The sequence below is a fragment of the Saccopteryx leptura genome, chromosome X (genome assembly GCF_036850995.1).
Source record: "Saccopteryx leptura isolate mSacLep1 chromosome X, mSacLep1_pri_phased_curated, whole genome shotgun sequence".
Classification (NCBI taxonomy): domain Eukaryota; kingdom Metazoa; phylum Chordata; class Mammalia; order Chiroptera; family Emballonuridae; genus Saccopteryx; species Saccopteryx leptura.
In genome coordinates, this window is record NC_089516.1 from 88,552,919 (window position 1) to 88,569,983 (window position 17,065).

Sequence of the window (17,065 nt, forward strand, 5' to 3'; positions counted from 1 at the left end):
AGATGAAAGAAAAAAAAAAACACCTCAGCCAATCTAAAAACAGGAATCAATATCCCTTCATGCACATATATTTCAAGACAGGGAACGATTCTCAAACAGATATTCAATGTCAGAATTAAGTTGGATAGCTGTAAACAAGGCAGACAAAAGAAATACTTGAAAGTGTAGGGAAGCATATCCTTTCTGTGGCCAATTAGGTTATCCCAGCAGCTCCTCTGAACAAACTCAATATTCAGCACTCAGGGCAGTCATGGTCATCCAGGGTAATGATTTGAAACAAATTTAGAGTCTGAGAGATTGGCAAGATTATCTACTTGCAACCTTTTCTGATTTCAACTGCTAACTAACTAGATTTCTAAGCATGGCTTGTTCCTAAATTCCTTGTCACTGTTCTGCCCATCTGTCAGGATAACAAAGTACCCACTTGCAATGTCCTAATGAGTGGTTAAAGTAGGAAAGATGGACCCCAACACAAAGCCTAATACCTCCTTCAAAGGCTGGATGAGATCTATGCATACATTTTATGCAGCTTATAACAATCCAAATAGTGAAAAAAAAATTAAATTTATTTTTTAGAGAGGGGAGAGAGAGAGAAGGGGGGAGCAGCAAGAAGCATCAGCTCCGATTTATGCCTTGACCAGGCAAGCCCAGGGTTTTGAACTGGCGACCTCAGAGTTCCAGGTTGATGTTTTATCCACTGCACCACCACAGGTCAGGTGAAAACATTATTGGAATGACTGGTTGAGTAAGAGGTTTGTAAGACGTATATAATATTCTATTAACCAATATAAATATATGTTTTATTAACCAATGTCAGCACAATAGATTTTTTAAAAAATAAGTGAAGTTAGGTCAAATATAGAATGCATTACTTACACAGGTGAATTTGACAAATTCAGTTGTAATAGAGTTTGTAATTATTTGAGTATATATATATTCACTGCTTACTGAAATTAGGTTTCAGAGCAGTTTTGCCAGTTTGGGGTTAGAAATACAGATTTTAATTTGTAATTGTAGCTGACAAAATATTTTATACAACACTGGGCAAAGACATAAAAGAACAAAGGGTTGTTTCGTTAAATGGGAAATGGTGCCTATTGAACCCATCTTTTGGGGATTTTTAATGTGCAATATTAGCATGTTAACACACTGAGAAGTCCTGCAGCTAAAGAACCCTGCTGTAATGCAGGTGGTCGAGGCCAGGCAAGTTCACATCACATTTGGCCAGACCACAGAAGAACTGTGGAGCCAAAAGGCACTGGGCCATTTCCGTTTATTGGATCCTCACTGCAGTGGGCGAGTGAACAGACAGGAGAAAACCACTTCTCATGGTGGTGGGAAAGCTAACGGAAAATTGCCCCTTGTAGCAGTAGGCCAGCGATCGGGAAAACTGCTCCTAGGGGGAAGTATAGGTAGAATTATACAGGCCACAAGCACATGTGGCTTTCTGTCACGTGCTCATGCACTAATCATGTAAAGTGCTTGCAGTCGGAAAACAAGCAAGCAAGCCTAACTACAGCTGTTTTCCCTATACCTGTTTAAACTGCTTCAAACTGAAGTCACCATATTTGCACAGATTAATACTTTTTACATCATAAAAGTTATTTTTAAATGCCATTTTGATAGCCTTGAATGAATCAAATATTTATCACTCTACTGTATTCACTTTATAATTAGGATTGCTAGAATAATATTAAATTATGTGTGACAAAGCCATGATAGTCTAGCCAGATTTTTATGAAATTCAGCCTAAGTTATCTTCATGAACAATTCTGCTTGATAATGAGAGCCCTGAGTTTTAAATGCATTAGCTAGTGACTATATTTAGTAGTATTGAAACGTTTCGCTTTCATGAGTCTTAATATAGAGCTGAGAGGTTCTCACTATTAACTGTTAGGTTTTATGAACTTAAGTGTTAATACAGATCCCAAGGTTGACTCTTGTATAAGACTATCACCTCTAATATTCTGTCACCCCTGTAATACCATCGGCTCCATATCCTATGTGACTACATTAACCTTGTGCTAAGGGCAATTTAAGGTCCCAACATTTATCATTTTACCCTGGTTTTCTGCATTGAACCTGTAATGCTTAGCTTGACACTGAGATATGACAATAGATAAGACAGAAACCTGTATATAAAACACTTATTAGCCTTAAGGTTATCATACAATTTATTTTCCAAAATTGGACACTGTAATGCCAGTGGCCGAGGCCAGGAAGGTTCACATTAGATTCGAGCAGATGGTAGAAAAACTACTGAACCAGAAAGGGCTGGGCCATTCCATTTAATAAAGCCACAATGGTGGATAAGCACACAGGCAGGGGAAACCACCTCTCAGGCAAACACACCGCAAAATGGCCCCTTACCATGGTGGGCAGGCAATCCTTGCATCTGCAATCTCCAACTCTTGAACGCAAGCACCCATTGCCTTATATAGGCCATACACACATGGGACCACACACTCACACATCAATCAGGCAAAGGGCTTCCAGACGGTAAACCCGTGAGCAAGCATGACACAGCTGTCCCAAAGACACATTTAAAACTAAGAGTATCTATTCAATATTAAACTTCTGGTTGCTCTTTGATTTGCTTGTGTAATGGAGTTTCAAACCTCCATGGTAATGTTAACTTTCCACTTAAATCTCCCCGCTTTCAGGCCCGGAGTTCTCCATGATCCAAATAAGGTCCATCTTCCCAGGCAGAGATTTAGAGCTCTTCAGCCTTATAGTCCACCTTTCGCCCTTGAACATTGTTGTGAAAACAGCTGTGTTAGGCTTGCTCGCTTGTATTTTACATGATTAGTATGTGAGCACGTGGCAACACCACGTGTGTATAGTCTATGTAAGGTTATGTATGAGTGCTTGCCCTCAACTCAGATGGCGGATTGCGGATTGCCTGTCCTCCATTGCAAGGGGTTGTTTGCCTGCTACAGGAAGAAGCGGTTTCTTCCCTGCTGGTTTTCCTCATCCACAGTTAAGAGACTGTATTAAACTGGAATGGCCCGACAGTTTCTGACTCCGAAGTTCCTCTACTGTCTGCCTGAATCCAATGGGAACCTGCCTGGCCTCGGCCACTGCATTACCACTGTACAGGGTCTGACACTGATAGGAATGACAGCCCCGCTGAACAAGTAGGCATAGTGAGGAGTGAATGCAGCCCCTCATCTTCTCAGTTCACCCTTTTGGCATGTAACTTTTGTCCTATAAGCAAGCTGGGCAGAGGCTTACAATTGTCTCAGCTTGCCAGATATGCCTACTGCAATGCCACATATCAAAATATTCTGTATAATCTTTCATACCCAACCACTGGCAATTACAAAGGCTTTACATGGAAGGCCTCATGGAAGAAAGCTGCCCTCCCCATTTACCAATACAACAAAGGGTAGTAACACCCACTTTTCAAAATAGCAACACGTCACACGTCCGATCCTCTCCATAGGCCAACCACAAGTCAGTATCATTTGCTAACTTCACTGTGTTGTGATGTCTCTGATGAGATATAGGGACTGGGTTTTACCCATCTTTAGATTCTCCTTACAACCCTTGCATTATGCTCTCTAAGAACGAGAAAACATGATGGTTTTTAAACTGAATTAAAATTTATATTTTCTTAGATAAAAAAATGATCTGGACGCAGGCATAATGACACCTACTCTTATTTGTTAATAGTTATAAAAATAAATAAATATTTAATGTTACACATTTGATGATTCATTGATATGTATTTTGTGTTGGGTTGCAATATGATGACTCACCTTATTTTATTCTCCTTGCAATCTCTGTTTGGAAGTAAATAAAACACAGTTGAGAACATTGTGTATATTTCACTGACCATTGTCATTCATCTTAGAAAAAAAGGCTGCATTTTTTTCTGACATAGGTATTTTCTGTGGCATCAGCTCATGGTATGCTAATATTTCTAAGCAAAACATTAATTCATTATTAAAATGAATGCTGCAGATTGAAATGTCCACATGCAGGACACCAGTTTGACAGCTTCCAGCAGTTTGACAGCTTCCAGCAGTTTTATAGCTTCCAGCAGTTTTATTGCTTCCATTCACCCCCTTCATCAGTAGTCTGGGATACAGAGAGGCAGCCTGTTCCTCCATCAAATCTAGCAATCAGCTGATTAATAGCACTTATCCTTATTCAGATATTTCTGATTTTTGCTGATGGTTGATTGTGTTCACTTGTTAAGACAAAGTACATAGATATTTTGAGGTGCAATATGGTCATTTTAAAAACAAAATTTTTAAGCAGTCAAATTAAGAATAAACCACAAATTGCAGGCCTATATAGTACAAGAAAGACTTTAGTTTTGAATGATAATTGCTCCTCACTAAGCAATTAGTACTTCTGATCACCCTGAAACAAGGGACAATGAGATTATATTCTCTTTTATTTTCTATCTTAATCCTCTGGGTTCTAAGTGTGTTTTATGGGGCTTTATAGACAAACTGCACAATTAACTAAATTTTTATTTACTATACTATAAGGGAGTTACTGCTCCTAGTACAAGTTATAATTACACTTTCTTTAGAACTCTTGCATGTTTTGTCAAACACTCAGTGAACTGCATTTACTCCACTGCACTCTGGAGTCTGTATACTTTCTTGCAATGTTATGTTAAGCACAAAATATACTCTGAAGTGTTGGGTTTTTTTTATATATCTCATACCTTTGTTGTACTGCGTTTGACCATATATATATATATTTCTAAAGATAGTCAATGCATTCAATGATGCTATACAAATATTGATTTACTTAGGACCTATGCAACTTACGACCATTTGACTTTATGACCACAATCGCTAGCCACGACTCTCCACATCTGGCAGCGCAAGCGTTGCCCAGCTAAACATACGACAGTGCGGATCAGCTTCTGGCAGCACTACCATCTCCACGTGCACCATTTCAACTGTTATCCCAGACTCGGGACAGCAATTTGTGTTTTGTTTCTTGGATATTTTTCGTCAAACCCCTCCCAAGATGTCTACCAAGAGGAAATTATCTTTGCAAATATTAAAGCAGTTATGCTGGTAATGCAGTGTTTTACTTAAAACCGACGAATGTAAAAATAAGAAACAAAATAGTGTAGAGATGATACAAATGGCATAAAATGAACAAAGAAAATTATGATATTTAACAATAATGAAAGAAAATTATGATAAAATATGACTTAAAGATTTTTATAACATCATTTCACAGTACTGTACATATAGCCTACTCAACTTATGACCAAATCGTGTTATGACCAGTCTGTTGGAACCAATGGTGGTCGTAAGTCGAGCACTAGCTGTATATGCAATAAACAATAGCATCTTTCTTCTGTTGTAAAGTATTGCACTTTAATCCGCGGGTTACATAGAGACACCAAGGCAGGTTACAGAAGAAAGTTTTGAGGAGTTTATTAGTTAACTGGCTAGCTGCATGGGGCACAATTCCAAATCATGTAGGGCCTCATACAATTCTGAGTCTGCTTTTATACAAAATCACGTACTGGTTGGGGTGGGTAAGGAGGACCTTGTGAGCACTTTGTCCAGAGGTATAAGTTATTCTTATGAATTTAGGGTGAGTCCGAGTATAGGAATTCTTGATTAAGGTACATAAATATTGTTTTCTAAGGTTTTCAGATAAATTCTATCTTCTTTTCTCTGTGTGGCAAGTGGCCCCAGGCACCCTTTCAGAGAATTATAGGAATTACCTAAACTATGACTAGATGACCCAGTTGTTCTTTTAAGCCAGGAAGCTCCTGCATTCTTCTCTTTCCATTCCATTCCAGGGTAAGAAGTCTGACTTTTCTTCTTTAAAATGGCATTGCTAATACTAAATTTTACAGTTCCTTGGCACCTCATCACACTTCTTTTCCTCTTTTCTTTTAAATACACTTTATTCTTAGAACCATTTTAGGTTCACAAAAAAATTAAGCAAAAAGTACAGAATTTCCATACAACTTCTATCTCCACATATGCACAGCTTCTCTCACAATCAATAATCCTGTATCAGAGTGATGCATTTATTTCAATTGATACACATATATCTACACATCATTATCACCCAAAATCTATAGCTTACATTAGGGTTTACTCTTAGTGTTGTACATTCCATGAGATTGGACAAATATGTAATGAGCATTATAGTATCCACAGAATGGTTTTAAATCCCTAAAAATCTGCTCTGCCTATGTACCCCTCCCCCACCCCCGCTCCCCTGCAAATCTCAGGTACCAACTATCTTTTTATTATCTCCATGTAGGGAATTGCCCATTTAACCTTGAACCCTTGAGGAACTTTAGTTGCTTTAAAGACCCTGAGTGTATGTCTCTTGGATGCATACACCAAGAAAGTGTGAGTGAGTGACTTTTGTGCAGACAGGAAGGAATGCATGTGGATGGGCTTTAGAAAGCTAGCCTAGAGGTCTAGGTTGCCCCTTTCTTTGTCCTTGTTAATTAGCAAAAGTAAAAGAATGTTCTGACCAATTAAACCCTTTCTCCATGTCAGCAAAACAGCCATTAATCATTCTTCCCCTTTCTCCTGATCTCCCTCCCTTGTAATCCTGTTACCTGTGTTCTGCTTCTGATCAATAAGGGAGAAGGAAGGTCTTCTTTGCCTCCCCTGGCAGGCCTCCCCCCTTCCTCTTGACATCAGCTTGTGTCTTGAGTAGGTTTTTTTCCATGTGACACTGGTAGTTCCCAGCAGGCTGGAGTACTACATCTCCAAAGTATTTTCTATTTTCAGAATGCCATATAATTGAAAATAGGAAGTATGTAACTTTTTCAGATTAGTTTCTTTCATTCAGTAATATACACTTAAGGCTCCTCCCTATCTTTTCATGCCTTGATAGTTTATTACTTCTTAGCACTGAATAATATTTGCCTGAATGTACCACAGTTCATTCATCCATTTACCTATAGAAAGACATCTTGTTTTCTCCAGGTTTAGGCAATTATGAATAAAGCTGCTATAAACATCAATGTGAATGTTTCTGTGTGAACATAAATTTACAACTACTCTGGTAAATAACAAAGAATGTGGTTATTGGACTGTATGGTAAGAGTATGTTTAGTTTTATTAAAAACTGCCAAACCTTTAAAGTGTTTATGCCAACTCACAATCCCACCAACAATGAATTAGTTTTTGTTACTTCACATCCTAAGCAATATTTGGTGTTTTCATTGTTCAGGATTTGGCTATTTTAATAGGTATGTGGTGGTATCTCATTGCTTTAATTTGCAACTTCTTAATGACTTACAACATTGAACATCTTTTCATATGGTTATTTGGTCTTTCTTTCACTTTTTTTCCTGAAAACTTTATCACTTTGTTTATCCCTTTTACATGAAAAGCATCTTCATTTTAAGCCTGCATACCCTAATCTTCTGATGGTTTCTAACTTTATCCTCATGAAATTAGGTTGTTACTTTTTGTAAAACTCATCATGTAGTTGGGAATAACTGGCTTCCTAGAAGTACTACTCCTATTTCTCTAATTAAAAAAAAATAATAAAAGAATGGTTTCTAGTTTTCCCACACTAAAGAATTTTAAATTTCAGAAGGCAGTACATATAACACATTAGCATTTTTAACTGTTAATTCTACTGAACACATAATATAGACAGTTCTTTAATTCTTCTTCTGAGGATGATCATAAATCAAATATAAAGGTCACAGGACTAATTTTATTTGATTTTTTTTTCTTTTTTTAAATTTTTTTTTTATTTTTTATTTATTCATTTTAGACAGGAGAGGGAGAGACAGAGAGAGAGGAGAGGGGAGGAGCTGGAAGCATCAACTCCCACATGTGCCCTGACCAGGCAAGCCCAGGGCCCCGAACCGGCAACCTCAGCATCTCCAGGTCGACACTCCATCCACTGCGCCACCACAGGCCAGGCTTATTTGATATTTTAATCCGCCAGCATGGGTTTTTTTTCTTCAACAACAAGCTCCTACGCTTCTACCTGATTTAAGTATTTTCATACATGTGTAGTTTCCTTTTGCATTTCTGAGCAGTCCCATTTTTCTTGGGAAGAATAAATAGAAATGCCAGGATTCTGGTACCAAGATAACTGTGAAAAATATTAAAATGTGTTTTCGTAAATGTTTGTTGACATAATTCTTTCCAGATATCTAGAAAAAAAAATGCTGTCATTAGCAAGTTTGGATTCTGAGTGAAAAATCACTATAGGTGAGCTTTTTATAGTCATTAGTAATTTTCAGGCAATTCTTGCAATGAACAGCACTAACATAAGAATCCTGATATGAACTACTAACTTGACATCTCTCTTGGTAGTTTTATATGATGTTAGAACACTATGTCTATTCATCATTTGGTCTTGCATCTATATATTTTTTTATGGAAGAACATCTGCATAAAGGGGTTTTTATATTTTGTTGACGAAAATCCTCAGTAAGAAATGCATTTTATATTTCACACTATATACATATTCATATACCAAAAAAATACTCCACAAAATTTTACCAGAGAATACATGCACATGTGTTGAGAGATGCACTCTAATATTTTCTATTCTACTCAATTTCACTTTAAAATTATGATCACAACAAACTCGATTGTCTTAACTACCCTATTGGGTTTCCAACAACTATCTTGGTAGGTATTTTTTAAAGATTTGTATGTATCTCTGTAGGGCTGAGTATCAGTATTTATATTGAATTCTTCTGCATGGCAAATTTGTCTTTTTCATTTATTAATACCATTTTAAAAATATTGGCCATTCTTATAGGTACATCTTGATATCTATTTGTGATTATAATTTTCCTTTCTCTAATAGCGAATATTTAAACATTTTTAATGTGCTTATTTGTCATCAGTATATTCACTTAGATGATTTCAGTTTTTAATTTTGATGAGATCTAGTTTATAAATTTTATTTGTATGGTTTGTGTTTTTGTTGTCGATTCTAAGAACTCTTTGCTATAATTAGGTCTTAAAGATGTTCTCATCTTTATATTTATAATTTTTGTTTTCTATTTAAGTTCATTATCCATTTTGAGTTAATTTTGTGCAAGATATGAGGTTTAGGTAAATGTTTATCTTTTTTTGTTTATTGATGCCCAATTTCTCCAGCAATATTTGTTTAAAAGTCTATCCTTCTTGCATAGACCTGCTCTTGAGCTATTTTTAAAAAGAAGTTGGGTTGGGCCTGTTTGTGTGGGTCTACCTCTGGATATTCCCATCTGTTCTATTAATCTATGCATGTATCCCTTCATCACACCACACTGTCTTGATTATCTTAGCTGTATAATAGGTCTTAGAATCAAGTGAGTGTTTTCCCCTGCATTTCTTCTTGTTCAAAAAAGTTGTAACAATTTTAAGGACTATGATATTCCATGTAAATTTTATTAAAAAAATATTCTGAGATTGTGATAGGAATTGCATAAATGCATAGATAAAAAAATGGGTAAATTTGACATCTCTATAATATTCAATCTTCCAATCCATAAATATGGTTTGTCTCTCTATTTATTTAGGCTTTCTTTGATTTTTTTCATCAGGATATATTACTTTAAGGATACATATCATGTACAAATTTTTAAATGTATATCTAGTATTTCATTGTCATTGGAATGATTATAAAAGTTATGTTATTAATTTGTTGTTCTAAATCCAGGTATATTTTGTTATGCTATTAATTCGTTCTGTTTTCTGTTTTTATACTGTATTTGTATAGTTTTGGAATTAGGGAAACACTAGCCTCTAAATATTTTGGGAAGTGTTTTCTTCTCTTCTATTTTCTGGAAGGGATTATGCATAATAAGTGATAATTCTTTTTTAAATATGTTTTAGAATTTTTTAGTGAAACCATAAGGGCCTGAAAATCTATTTTTTGAGGACTTTTAAATTATAATTTTAATTTTATTGATAGTTGCAAAACTAGTTTGTTTTATCTTGGCAGAATTTGATAGCTTGTGGTTATCAATAAGTTAAAATTGTCAAAATTATGAGAATAATGTTCTTTGTAGTATTACCTTGTTATTGTTTTAACAGTTGCAGGATTAATAATGGCATCCTATCTTTTCTCTTTTTCTTTGTCATTGTTGCTAGATGTTTGTCAAGTTCTCTTTAAGAACCAGTTTTGTTGCAATTATTTTCTCTATTTTTTCAAGTGTAAAGCCAGTAATCAGGGCCAGGGCCACTATCACAGCAGCCCGGCCCTTGCAGGTTCGCATTGGATTCGGACAGTCGGTAAAGAAACCATGGAGCCAAAAACTGGTGGGCCATAACCTTTAATCCTACCTTGCACCCGGCGGGCAAGTAAAAATACACACTGGGCTCCAAAACCCAATCACACTCAGTGCTCACAAAGCCACTGACTTATCCGAGTTTCCTAGAATCAAAGGTTTCTAGCTCACCAACCTTATTCTCCTCAGTTCCCCATCTCCTTCCTTATCCCAGATACAAACTCTCCACAGACTGGCATCTCACTCAGTACTCCGCCATCTTGGCTGCTTCTCCTGGCCTACTCCACGTGGCCTCCTTCCGCTGCTGGCTCTACTTTCTCTGCTCTCTCATGCTAACCTCAGGAACCAAGAGCCCAAGCTCCCGTTCTACCCCTATTTTATAGTGTAGATTCAAAACCCTTAATCCAATATACAAAACAGGGAAGTCTCTAATACAAAGTCACTTCTCTGAGGCATGATAGGATTGTACCACCTCACACCAAAAAGGGTGGGACAGGCTTAATCCCAAAACCAAGCCTCAGGCTACAACAATTCTCAACACACATTAATATCACCTGGGCAATGGCCTCTTTAACAAAGTGAGCATAATACATTTTATCTGCCCAACATCAAGTTTTCAGTTTCATCCATTTTATTTTTGTCTTTATCATTTCCTTCATTCTGCTTATTTTGGGCTTATTCAGCTCTGATTTTTCTTTTCTTTATCTTTTTCTTCTTCTTCTTTTTTTTTTCTTAAGTGAGAAGAAGGGCAATAGTGAGATAGACTCCTGCATGTGCTCTGACCGGGATCCACCTGGAAACTCCCATCTGGGGCCAATGCTCAAATCAACCAAGCTATCCTCAGTGCCTGAGGCTGATGCTCAAACCAGTTGAGCCAGTGGTTGCAGGAGGGGAAGAGATAGAGATGGGGGAGAGGGAGGGGAAGAGCAGCAGATGGTTGCTTCCCATGTGTACCTTGAACAGGAATCAAACCAAAGACGTCCGCATGCCAGGCCAATGTTCTATCTACTCAGGAAACCAGCCAGGTCCAGCTCTGATTTTTCTTAATTCTAAAAGTATAAATTTAGATTGTTGATAAAGACCTTTCTTTTGTAATGCAAATATTTTTTACTTAAGATTACTCTTAATGCTACTTTAGTGGCTTCCCACATTCTTTGTTTGTATTTTCATTTTAATTCAATTCTATGTATTTTTCAAATTTCCGTTGAGATTTAACATTTTCACTCATATCCTATAGAATTATGTTGTTTAATTTCCAAATGTTTAGAGAGTTTCCTTTTGCCTTTTTGTTATTGATTTCTACTTGGTTTCCATTGTGAACAGAGAAATCATATAGATATATGTATTTTGCTCTTTTGGAAAAGACTTTTATAAACATCAATTACATCATATTAATTGATGGGTTGCTTACTTCTTTTATATTTTTGCTCATTTTCTCTTCAGTAGTTCTATTAATTGCAGAGAGTATGCATTGATGTCATCAATTAAATTTCAAGTGTGTTTATTTCTGCTTTTAGTTCTATCAATATTTGCTTTATCTATTTTGAGGCTTCATGTTTGTTGTATACACATTTCAGATTGTTATGTTCTGTTAGTACATTAATCATTTTATCATTATGTAATATTACCTTCTGTAATAATTTTCTTTGCTATGATGTTTACTTTTTCTGATATTGACATCTGCTCTTTGTGATTATTTAGATGGTATATCTTTTTCCATCCTTTTTCTTTCAACTGACCTATGTTCATTACTTTAAAGTTGTTTATTTATTTATTTATTTATTTATTTACTTATTTATTTATTTTTAAGTGAGAGGAGGGGAGACAGTGAGGCAGAATCTCGTATAAGCCCTGATCAGAATCTACCTGGCAATTCCATCTGGGACCCATGCTTGAATACCCTGCTATTTTTAGCATCTGAGGCTGAACTATTCTCAGCGCCTGGAGCTATGCTTGAACCAATGGACCCACTGGCTGCTGAAAGGGAAGAGAAAATGAAGGGAGAGAGGGAAGAGGGAAAAAGCAGATGGTCGCTTCTCCTGTATGCCCTGAACAGAAGAGGATGTTTAATCCACTAAGCTACTGGCTGGGGCCAAAGTGTGCTTCTTATAGACAGCATATTGTTTATCATGTGCATTTTTTCACTCTGCCATCTCTGTATTTCAATTCATGTACTTAGACCACGTATATTAACTAATTATATACTATGGCTTAAGGTTAGCATTGCATTAGTTTTCTGTTTGTTTCCTTTGTTTCTCTTTTCTTGTCTTTTTTTATAAATAAATTTTTATTAATTTTAATGGGGTGACATCAATAAATCAGGGTACATATATTCAAAAAATACATGTCCAGGTTATCTTGTCATTCAATTATGTTGCATACCCATCACCCAAAGTCAGATTGTCCTCGGTCACCTTCTATCTAGTTTTCCTTGTGCCCCTCCCATTCCCCCTTCCCCTCTCCCTCTTTCCCTCCCCCCACCCCCCGTAACTACCACACTCTTGTCCATGTTTCTTAGTCTCATTTTTATGTCCCACCAATGTATGGAATCCTGCAGTTCTTGTTTTTTTTCTGATTTACTTATTTCACTTCGTATAATGTTATCAAGATCCCACCATTTTATTGTAAATGATCCAATGTCATCATTTCTTATGGCTGAATAGTATACCATGGTGTATATGTGCCACATCTTCTTTATCCAGTCTTCTATTTTTCTTGTCTTTCAATCTGTAACTGGAACATGTTTTAGAATTCCACCTGAAGTGATGGATTGATAATAGTGTCTCTTTGTGTAATGCCTGTATAGATTTCTCTGCTGTTGCTGTAGGTATTAAACTATATCTACTTTGAATGAAGGGTAGAAAACTTTCTTCTTTTCAAGCTCCTTTACCTTCCCCACTTTAAAAATACTATGGTATTGAATATTTTCTCATATGCATTAAACACCATGTCTGAAGATGTTATAAATTTTTAAGCACCAAATATGATTTCTAGAACTTATGAGAAGGACATCCTATTACATGTTTTTATCTATCATAATGTCCTTTTTTCTCAAGCCTTCTTTTGCTATCATTTTCTTTTTAAGAGAGATCCTTTTAGATGTTATTTAAACATAGGTTTACTGGAAATAAACTTAATTTTTCTTTACCTGATAATGTTTGTTTTCCCCTTCATTCCTGAAGGATGTATTCACTGGATAGAAAATTAGAAGTTATATAATTAAACTATTCATATATTTAATGTAGTTATTTGTATTTTATGGGTGAAATATTTTTATTTTTCCTGTTTATTCTATCTGCTTTTTATTTATTTCCTACTTCCTGCTTTCTGTTGGTCATTTAACATTTTAATACACATTTTGAATTATCTATAGTGTTTTGTATGTACCTCTTTTTACAGTTTTCTCAGTTGTTGCTATAAACATTATATGATATATGGCAGACTTATCAGTTCTGGTGAAGTATGGAAACCTCATGTCCTTTTATATCTCGACCTTTCCATTTATGACATAATTGTATTAACTATTTCCCTCTACATTTAGAACCCTAATGGTGATTTAATTTTTGCTTCAACCATCAAACATAATTTTGAAAACTCAGCAGGATAAGGAAAGTATTTACTCATATTTTTGCTTATAAGTTTTTTTTCTTCCTGGTGTTCCGAGGTTCTTCTTTTATAATTTCCACTTTATTTAGAGAACTTTTTTTTTTTATAAATTTTTATTAATGTTAATGGGATGACATTAATAATTCAGGGTACATATATTCAAAGAAAATATGTCTAGGTTATCTTGTCATTAAATTATGTTGCATACCCCTCGCCCAGAGTCAGATTGTCCTCCGTCACCCTCTGTCTAGTTTTCTCTGTGCCCCTCCCCCTCCCCCTAACTCTCTCCCTCCCTCCCTCCTGCGTCCTCCCTTCCCCCACCCCTGGTAACCACCACACTCTTGTCCATGTCTCTTAGTCTTGTTTTTATGTTCCACCAATGTATGGAATCATGTAGTTCTTGTTTTTTTTCTGATTTACTTATTTCACTCCGTATAATGTTATCAAGATCCCACCATTTTGCTGTAAATGATCTGATGTCATCATTTCTTATGGCTGAGTAGTATTCCATAGTGTATATGTGCCACATCTTCTTTATCCAATCTTCTATTGAAGGGCTTTTTGCTTGTTTCCATGTCTTGGCCACTGTGAACAGTGCTGCTATGAACATGGGGCTACATGTGTCTTTACGTATCAATGATTCTGAGGTTTTGGGGTATATACCCAGTAGAGGGATTGCTGGGTCATAAGGTAGTTCTATTTGCAGTTTTTTGAGGAACCACCATACTTTCCTCCATAGTGGTTGTACTACTTTACATTCCCACCAACAGTGTATGAGGGTTCCTTTTTAGAGAACTTCTTTTTGCCATTCCTATAAGGTAGTTTCTCCTGCAACAACTTCTCTTAGTTTTTCATGATCTGTGGAAGTTTTAAAGATTCCACCTGGATTGAATGATTTACCGTGTTTCTGAGTATATTGATTGCATAGTTTCTTATTTCTCCTTAGTCTCTGAAGGATATTTTTACTACATATGTAATTTGCAATTGACAGATCTTTTCCTTCAGTACTTGAAAAAAAAATTGTGTCACATCCTTCCAGCCTCAGTGGTTTCACTCTATTGTTTCAGAAGAGAAATCCTATGTCATTAGAATTGGTTTTTCCCTGTAAGTAATGGTTATTTTTTTTCTCCCTGGCTTTCCTCAAGGCTTTGTTTTGTTTTTGTATTTTATTTTTAGAAGTTTATTTATGGCGATGTATCCTGGCATGAATACATTTAGGTTGCTCTTAATTTTGGATTGCTCTGCCTCTGAATCTCTAAGTTTATATCTTTTGCCAAAGTTTGAAGTTTTCAGTAATTATTATTTTTTTTAAAAAATTTTCTCTTATTCTCTATTTTCTTTTCTGCTAGGATTTTGATGAAAACAATACAAGTTTATTTGGACCACAGGTTCCAGAGATGCTGTCTTCTTTTAGTTCTTTGGTCTATTTTCTCTGTTTTTTAGATTGTGTAAATTCTATTAATCAGCCTTAAGTTTTGTGATTCTATATTTTGATCTCTGCTCTGTTATTGAGCCCAGCAAGCAAGTTATTTTTCTGCTTGTTGTATGTGGCAGTGCTATAATTTCTATTATTTTTCCTAACTTCTATTTGTATTTTGAGAATGTCTGTGTTTTTCTCTATTTTAAGATAATTCAAAATTGCTTGTTGAAGCATTTCATAATGGCTGCTTTTAAATTCTTGTCAAATAATTCCAACATCTAACTCACTTTATAATAATCTTTTCTCATTATTATTATTATTTTTTTTTGTATTTTTCTGAAGCTAGAAACTGGGAGAGACAGTCAGACAGACTCCCGCATGCACCCGACCGGGATCCACCCAGCACGCCCACCAGGGGGTGATGCTCTGCCCCTCCGGGCATCGCTCTGCCTCGACCAGAGCCACTCTAGCGCCTGGGGCAGAGGCCAAGGAGCCATCCCCAGTGCCCGGGCCATCTTTGCTCCAATGGAGCCTCGGCTGTGGGAGGGGAAGAGAGAGACAGAGAGGAAGGAGAGGGGGAGGGGTGGAGAAGCAGATGGGCGCTTCTCCTATGTGCCCTGGCCGGGAATCGAACCCGGGACCTCTACACACCAGGCCAATGCTCTACCACTGAGCCAACCGGCCAGGTCCTCTCATTAATTTTTAAATTTCTTCTGTTCTTAGTAAAATAAATGACTTTTATTTTATCTTGGACATTTTGAATATTTTGCTATGAGTCTCTGGAATTTATTAAATTTTATAAATTTTATTTATTTATTTATATTTATTTATTTATTATTAGCAGATAACTCTTTTATTGAAGCTTAGTGTGAGAGGCAGGTGTGTGTGTATCTATATACATATATATATAGATACATAGATAAATACATATATATATATATATATATATATATGTATATATATATCTTTCTGCTGGGCTCGCTGACACTACCTGGGCAAAAATGGAGCACAGAATCACACTGCTTCATTGTAAATGAGTGGGGAAATATTTAGCTTCTTTTTATCCTACTGGTGATTTCACTGCAGGGGAAACCGAACACACTTTATCCTGGGCAAGGGATGGAAAACCAACTGACAGCATGAGTGTGTTGATACTACACCTCAGAGAATCTGAACACTAGAGTTTTCTTTCTTTGAAATCAAAAGAAAGAGTGAAAGATCACCTCCTTACTCAGCCCAGATGAAATTCCAAAGGTAGAAGGTATCGTTTCTTCCATTTTTATTTGGCTAGATTTGGTTGGATATTGCTAAAACTGGTTTTCTGTTGTTAAACTACCCTTTTCTAAATATTTTGGTTAGGGGTAACTGGCTTATATTAGAGATGTTTTTGTTTGTGTTTATTGGCAGTTTAAAGTTGGATGCTTTTGCAGTGCTCTTTCTAGGATGTATCAGACACATTAAGAAACTCAGGGACTTCATTACCATATTATTCATCAAGGACAAGGGTTCTTGGGAAAATTATTTTCTTTCCACTTTTTTAAAGAGTTTTCTGATATTTGTTGTTCTATGTCCAGGTATATTTAGTTTAAAAAGAAAAATCTATGAGAAATGAGGTTACTTTAATTTGGTAGGATTAGAAATCCTTTTTATTTTATGTATTTTTAGTACAGTGTTTTTGAAACTTGATATATTTTTTCAATTAAAATTTTTAAAAATAATAATTGCTTATTCTGGATAATCTAAAAATACAAAGGAAGGGTTTAGGTTGTTTCATTTCGCTTTTGAAAAAATCAAATCCTCTAACAAAGGTTGTGAGTGGTTGTTTTAAGAGG